This window comes from Musca autumnalis, unplaced genomic scaffold (assembly GCF_047663935.1).
Source record: "Musca autumnalis isolate F117 unplaced genomic scaffold, ASM4766393v1 scaffold_5, whole genome shotgun sequence".
NCBI classification, from domain to species: Eukaryota; Metazoa; Arthropoda; class Insecta; order Diptera; family Muscidae; genus Musca; species Musca autumnalis.
The window spans coordinates 133,006,802-133,015,343 of record NW_027412088.1 but is presented as its reverse complement, the minus strand read 5'-3'; the positions used below and the strand labels follow the sequence as shown (position 1 = coordinate 133,015,343).

At 33.1% G+C, this 8,542-nt stretch overlaps 1 pseudogene; it reads left to right on the top strand.

Annotated features, from left to right (window-relative positions):
- Positions 1 to 605: 605 nt before the first annotated feature.
- Positions 606 to 952, top strand: LOC141386759 (ATPase inhibitor mai-2, mitochondrial-like; annotated as a pseudogene).
- The last annotated feature ends 7,590 nt before the right edge of the window (positions 953 to 8,542 follow it).

Sequence of the window (8,542 nt, the reverse complement as noted above, 5' to 3'; positions counted from 1 at the left end):
TTTCTGCGGATGTCATGGAAAAATTCGTATTGGTTTCAAAGATATAGCCCCGATTTTCTTTAGATATGGCCATAATATCCGAACCCGATCTAACAAAACAAAACCCAAAAAGGGTTTTTGTCTATAGCGTCTGTACTTTCATAAAAACCGCATTCGAAATTGTTTGCACAAAATTACCTTGAAAATGTTGCACAGTGTAATATAATAATGGGTTCACAAACATTCCAGAAGGGACAAGGCAGACTTCTCTCATATCAATGAGTGAGTGTACCCCGATTCGAGTCCGAGTCCGAACGGCGTGTCGTAAGACAACACTTGTAGTGAAGTTTTACTTGGCTGAAATACTCAGAAAATGTCGCCAATATTACACAGAAAAAAATTGTAACCATTTGATAAAAAATTCAAAAATCTGATTAATTTTTTATTGATTTTTTGCCGATAAAATAATGTTCATATTGACAAACGTCGATAAAAATTTGTAGTTTTCATTAGAAATTATTTTGATAAAGCAATTCTCATATTAACCATTTTATGCCGGCTGTTTTGTCCAGTCTACAATTTACAGTCAATCTTTGTTTCTGGAAATTTTATTAATAATCATCATCATGCTCAGACGTACTTTGCGTTTATATCCAAGTGGCTTGCATGTAGCCAAAATGAGTTCCTCCAGCCAATTGGGGTAGCGGTGCTGGAAAAGGTGGTGGTTCTATTCGCGAAGCCGGTGGAAGCTTTGGCAAAATGGAAGCTGCCCGTGAGGAGGAATTCTTCTACAAAAGCAAAAAGAGCAATTGGAACGTTTGAAGAAAGACCAAATCCATCAAGCTGAATTCCATCATCAACAGATTAAAGAACACGAGGAAGCCATTCAACGCCACAAGAAATTCTTGGAAAATTCGAGCAAATAAATGTGCACAAACAGGTGCATCTCCCTCCATGGCAGTTTCCTCAATGTTTCCAAACAATAAAATTTACAAAGTTTGCAGAAGTCAAACATTGTCAGTCAATAATGTCTTAATTTAACGAATTCTTTTTGTTGTTTTTTGTATTATTGGCATTTGGTATGCTTGTGAAATATTCTTTTGATAATAAAACTTATTTTTGATAAATAAAAAAAAACTAAACTGGTTTATCGAATCTTTAAATTTTATTGGATATAAAAATTGTCATATATACAATAAGGAATAAAATGTAATAAATAAGTACATCATATTTCAAATATATAAAATATTATTACCGTATTATTACCGATTGCTTCTTCGTCCAATAAAATATTCCCCTTCTCCTTTTTCCGATTTTTGGATTTAATTACAAAATTTGGTTCCAATCATAAAATGCATTTTTACGCATAAACACTGATTTATTTTCACAAACTTTCATTATCGAAACAGAACAAAACATTTTTTCTTTTCCTCTTCTTTTGTTTGGTTCATAAAAACAGCAAACCAAAGTTTTAGTATACATACAAGCATTCACCGGGGCAACAAGTAGACAAATAAACCAAACGCCACACACACGTTCCCTCCATGCCGCAAAAATGTCATGCCTATGCTACAACACAACAGCACATTGTTGTAGCGGAAAATCTCTCTATGCCATACAAAAGTTATTTTGTATCGCTCTTGAAAGCGAGAACTTCTGATCATTCATTAACTACTAAAGTACATAATAGTGATGCAATCGCAGTACAACAAACTGAATAAATAAGTACAAATTCATCAAACTCTAAAAGCGTGGTATATATCTATAATGTATAATACCGCCCACTATTTCTAAATAATATTGGTATGAAGAATACTTTGATTTTGTTTTAGTTTATTTTCGTTTTCGCTCATTTATTGACAATCGCCTACAAAAACTGATAACATTTTTGAAATACAAAAATAGGTTTTTTTAAGAAAAATTTGGGCTTTATACTCCAATTACTAGAATGCTGTACGGAGCACACACATGAGATATACATCAAACGTTGTAAAATCAATTTTAGGTAGATGCAGTGGATATATCGAAAAATCATACACTAGTATCATGTTGGCCATGGAGTTTTCATTGAGTCTTTCTTTGGGCAAGGTCTATCAAATGTAAGGTTACGCCAGAAATCGGAAGGGAACATAAAAAAACTTGTTGGCTTCAACCCATTTTTACATATTTTTCTACATTGATGCCAACACAGCTTCCATGTAAATTAATTTTAATGGTCGACATGATGGGATCACTCCTAAAACACTTCAATTTAAAGAATTTCAGTCATCTACATATATAGATTATGTTAACAGTTCGCGAATTTTGAAAGGGCGAAACTAGGAAACTATACCCTCCATCTTATTATGGGTAGTTCAAATAAATATTATTAATATTTCAGATCAATTGCTCCGATTGTTGCACACATTTTTGGCACCGATTATTTTGTTAACAATACACAAAGTTGTACAGTTCCAGCTAAAAAGAATAGAGTTGGGGAAAATGATTGGAGTGTCATTTGCGAAATGATCATTTCAATATTATGTTTTCCCTGAATTTCTAGTCCAGTTGAAACCCAAACTCAAAAACTACATTTTTACAAAGACAGCACATAAGGTAAACCCCATTTTTATTTGTCCGTTGGCCGGACTGAACATGCAACACGGTGCTCTTGAATCAAATTTAAATGGAAGGTGCTTACACCTGGGAAGTTTTTGCGGATTCTGAAACTACAATGTTCATAGATGAGAAAAATCAAAAAACTAAAAAAATCGCCTGAGCGCTTTTTAAATAAATCGCGATTCAAGTTGACATTTTTAAGGGTTGTTTAGGTTTTTGCGATTTTGCTTGGAAACCGCAAGTCCTATCAAAATAGGAATAAAGAAAATGTTGTAGCTATCAAAATTCTTTACAAGATTGGCCTTAATGATATTTTCGTAGGTTTTACAACTTTTGAGATATAGAAGTTGAAATTGGGACAATTCCTTTTAACACAATGCACATAGGTTTCAATCAGGAAATTTTTGGCCAAAACCCTATTTTTGAAGTTTCGAAATTTTAACTTTTTTTGCACAGAATAATAAAAAACACCTCAAGTCATCTGAAAATAATTAGTTTTTGTAAATAACGTTAGTATTTATTGATTGGCGCAGTACCAAAGTTGACACTTTTTTATGTAAAAATAAAACAGACTTTGTGCTGTAAAATATACAATTTTTGTTGTATTGCGTCGCTGCATAAATATACAGAAGTGAAACCAAAGTTATTATGAATCGGGAAGCTGTTAATGAGTACTTTCATAATATTTACAAAAAGGGCGATGAAATTTGTAAAATTAGCGTAATATAATCAATTTTTATATATATATATATTAAAAATTATATTTTACAAATATTTTTAAAATATATTTAAACTTTTAAAAAAATGTCCAAGTTTGTCCACCTCCAAATTGATTTTGGAAGATAGCTAGGGGTCTGAACTAATAAATTGAGAAATAAATTCTTGCTCAAATTTGCCACAGTTAAAATAAAGTGGATTTTTCTATTTTAAGATGGGAGAATTTTTTGTAAATACCTGTTGTGACTGTACGTAGTATCCAATTGAAATAGAGGGGTAATACCTACATCTATCAACCGATTTTTCTTAAAATTCATATTTAAGGGTTTCAGAGTGTAGAAAACAAGTATGTATAAATTTTTTGAAAATAGGTCCATTTTTTGTCATAGCCCCCACATAAAAGTACCGTCCGATTTTAAATATTTTGTGAATTTTAGCGACACTTTATGACCGATTCGGCTGAAATATGGTATTTCGACCTCTTGGAAGATATGAATCATTCGTACCAAAAATTGTTAACATAGGTCAATGCTTTGGTTTAGACCCCACACAACGGGACCACCCTGTTCAACAAATTTTGGCAGTTTTTGGTCATTTTGGTCGATAAAACGTAAGATTTGATGTTTGTACACATTTATTACAAATAATAATTAATTTCAATAAAAAAAGACGTTGAAATAGTTTTGGCCAGAAAATTTGGATTTGGGACCATTGTGCAATGTCATGATTTCAATTTCCCAACTTAAACTTATATATCTAAAAAAATGGTACAACCTAGGAAAAATTACTTAAGCCAGTCTTGTAGAGAATTTTCATAGCTGTGAGATTTTCTCAGGCCCCACGCCGATAAGACTTGCCGTATTCAAGCAAAATCGCGAAACCCTAGCAAAAAAACCTAAAAATGTAAACTGAGCTTCTCTATCTCAAAAATGGTACAGCCTGTGAACAAATCATAAACGTCAATCCTGTAGAGAATTTTCACAGCTACAACATTTTCTTTAGCTCCATATCGATTGGACTTGCGGGTTTCAAGCAAAATCGTGAAAACCCAAAAAACACCTAAAAATGTGAATTTTGACCGCGATTTATTTAAAAATCCCTACAACGATTTTTTCTTGTTTTTGGATTTTTCTCATCTATGAACATTGCTGTTTCAGAATTTACAAAAACTTCTCCTGTGTAAGCGGTTTTCATTAAAAGTTAGTTAAGGCGCACCCTTCATGACATTGTTTTATAAGGGTCGATACAGTCAGTGCATTGTCCCAATTTGAACTTCAATATCTCAAAAATGGTAAACCCTAGGAAAACACCGTAGGGTTCAATCTTGTAGAGAATTTTCATAGCTACAACATTTTCTTCAATCTCATTTTGATAGGACTGGCGGTTTCTAAGCAAAATCGTGAAAAACTAAACCACCCCTAAAAATGTCAACTTGAATCGCGATTTTTTTACTTTTTTGATTTTTCTCATCTATGAACATTGTAGTTTCAGAATCCACAAAAAATTCCCAGGTGTAAGCACCTTCAATTTAAATTTGATTCAAGAGCACCGTGGCAACCTTCTGATTTACAGTTAAACCCACCTACCTTCATTAATTTTTTGCGTTTTTATAGCTATTGGATTATATTCCTTTAGTTTTTCCGAACCTTTTCTACCCTCCTTTATTGAACCATGGCTTTGCGTTGTTTGTTGACATTTTATGTGATGGGCTAACTGGTTATGTGGTTGCCAAATTCTTGGTGAGCAGCTAGTTTAATGTGGCATATATCAAAATATGATCCATATCTTAAGCAGGTTCCTTCCTAATAAAAATCGAAAATTTAAAATTTTTAGGATTTTAGGATTGCCTAGAGACCTTCAAAAAACATGAAATGATGGTGTACTATTGTCGGGGCATATGTGGATCTGTATCGCTACTTAACACTAGCAAGATTTTGAATAGATTAATATATCATCAATGGAAGGTATTTTAATACATGGTGATATTATAATAACGATTAGACAATTTTTAATATTTTACTTAATCACCACGTGTACTATACGTTCACACATTCAACTAGGTCAACCAACATAAATTCACTCATTCTACGTAGTGTCAATAAGAATTGTAATTAGCCTCAAGTGTCCATTGTTTTGTTGGTTGACAAATTTACTAAAAATCATGCCTTCTAAAACACACACACGCCATTTGCATTTCTAAAAAGTCCATTAGCATGGGGCATTAAATTTGGCATTTTCATGGTACGGTAAGTGCTCAGAGTATGACATGGTATTGATCAAACCAAAATAAATACACAAATGTTGGGTACCTTGGGAAGGGATTGATGGTTTTGTGGAAACAAATAAAAATATCATTATTACCCGGAGTCATGGTAAGGCAAAAAGTTATTGGTCCATTAAGTATTTTTGTTTAATATTTTATCTTACATTTGGCAGAAGAACCTTTTCGTGTAACTGGCTGGATTCATTTTGTCTACCAGAGTGCGAAAAGGGATGCCATTAAAAGAATACTTTACTCCTACAACCCTTTTCTGTTATTATTTGCCGCAGTTCCAGGAGGAAACGAGTTGATACTCAAAATGTAATTTTATTAAAATCCTTAAAAGCTAAGCGTCCGTACACTGCCTGCCAGACACACGGTCTCATTGAAATTTACGCACCAAGGACGTTATATTTGTGTGTCTGTATATTTGTGGAAGGTTTATGGTATATTTTTTGTTGGTGTGAAGGTATCTATGCTACCTGTATTACATCCCCGAACACATTTGTTTATTTTGTCAGAAAAGTATGTTGGTTGACGATACGGTGACATCAGCACTCCATCATTGTCATCATCACACATGTTGCTGCCGGGGTTCCTAAATGAGTAGATGATGAAGTAATAGATTGATGGTAGGATGTGTACATAGACAGATGGTAAGTATGTGTATGTTTGTCTTATTAGCGTTTTAAAACTCGAGCTTCTTTAAAATAGAGATTGAGTTCATAGAATGGTCAAACTTTTTGAATTTTGCTATCTTCATACTCATATGTAGATCCATATTATTAATGAAAAAACTTCTTGGGTTCCTTCCAGTACAATTACTTCCGGTACAACAAACGTGTTTGTACGTAGTACTAGTGACAGACTCAGCACGGTGCTCTTGAACCAACTTTAAAGGAGCTTACACCTGAGAAGTTTTTCGGATTCTGAAACAGCAATGATCATAAATGACAAAAATCAAAAAAAAAAAAAACGCCGGAGCGCTTTTTAAATAAATCGCGGTCAAAGTTCACGTTTTTTGTGGTTTTTTAGGTTTCACAATTTTGCTTAGACCGCAAGTCCTATAGAAATTAGAGAAAATATTGTAGCTGTGAAAATTCTCTACAAGATTAACCTTTATGATATTTTCGTAGGTTTTACAATTCGTGAGATATAGAAGTTCAAATTGGGACAATGCACTGACTGTATCGCCTCCTTCTAAAACAATGTTATGTACGGCGCGCCCGAACTATCTTTAAATAAAAACCGTTTACACCTGGGAAGTTTTTGCGGATTTTGAAACAGGCATGGCTAAATCAACTCCAAATTGTCGAAAAGGTATTTCGTCCAAACATACTTGGGATACTTGGGGTCTAAAACCATTTTTACAGTGTTTTATTTAACTTGCTTTGGTCCGTTTAGTTCAAATCTGGTAAATCATTTTTAATACAGTTGCAGTTGACCAATCGAACTGAAACTTTGCACACTTTTCAGATTTAGATGACAATACATGAATATGGAATCAAAACCAATATCGGTCCATTTTATAGTGTTTTAACGGTATTTTATTTAAATTGCATTTAAAATCTGGTTACTCAATTTTGACACAGTTGCAGTTGACCAATCGGACTAAAACTTTGCACACTTTTCAGATTTGTCTGGCAATACATGAATATGAAATTAAAACAAAGATTGGTCCATTTCACAGTGTTTTAACGTGTTTTATTTAAATTGCATTTCGAATCTGGTAAGTCAATTTTGACACAGTTGTAGTTGACCAATCGGTCTAAAACTTTGCACACTTTTCAGATTTAGATGACAATACATGAATATGGAATCAAAACCAATATCGGTCCATTTTACTGTGTTTTAACGGTGTTTTATTTAACTTTCATTTCAACTCTGGTAACTCATTTTCCCCACAGTTGCAGTTGACCAATCGAACTGAAACTTTGCACACTTTTCAGATTTGGATGACAATATATGAGTATGGGCCCAAATTTTTCCAACAGCCCCCATATAGTACCACCCGATTTCAGGTATTTTTAGGATTTTATCTTCATTTTTGCCCGAATTAGCTGTCATTTGACATTTCCAATGATACAGACATTTCCCCTCCAAAAATTGTGAACATAGGTCCAGGTTTTGGTATAGCACCCTTATAGCGGTACCACTCGATTTCAAGTTTTATGAGGATTTTATCATTGGCTGAATTGCCTGTAACTTGGCATTTGGAGTCCCCAATGGTACAGAAACTTCTCCACCAAAAATTGTTGACATAGTTCCTGGTTTTGATATAGCCCCCATATAGTGGTACCACCCGATTTCAAGTGTTTTAAAGATTTTATCTTTATGTTTAGCCAGAATTGGCTGTAACTTGGTATTTGGAGTCCCCAATGGTACAGAAACTTCCCCACCAAAAATTATGGACATAAGTCCAGGTTTTGGTATAGCCTTTATATAACGGTACTACACGATTTCAGGCATTTTAAAGTTTTTATCTAAATTTTCGGCCTAAATTGACTATAATTTTGTTCTCAGTGGTCAAAAAATGTATTTACTAAAAACTTAGAAATAAAATATAGTTAAAAAAATTAAGTTTAAGTGTTTTATTTAGAAACTCACTTAAAACTAGGAAATAATTTGTCGCTTAGCCTCAATAAATATATTCTTTTTCATGATGGAATCTCTCAAATGAAATGCTTGCATATAAATTATAAATGGTGGCAAAATTAAACGTCAAGCGGTTTATTTGAGAAAGAATATATTTATTGAGGCTAAGCGACAAATTATGTCCTAGTTTTAAGTGCATTTCTAAATAAAACACTGAAACTTATTTTTTTTTTAATTATATTTTATTTCGATGAGGCACATTTTGCTCATAGGGGCCTCGTTAGCATAAATGCTGAGGGTATAAACTTAGAAATTCAACAATAATTATAATTAGTTTATTATAATTAATTACAATTAGCGTTAACTGTTGTTTTCGCTTATTCATGAGATGAC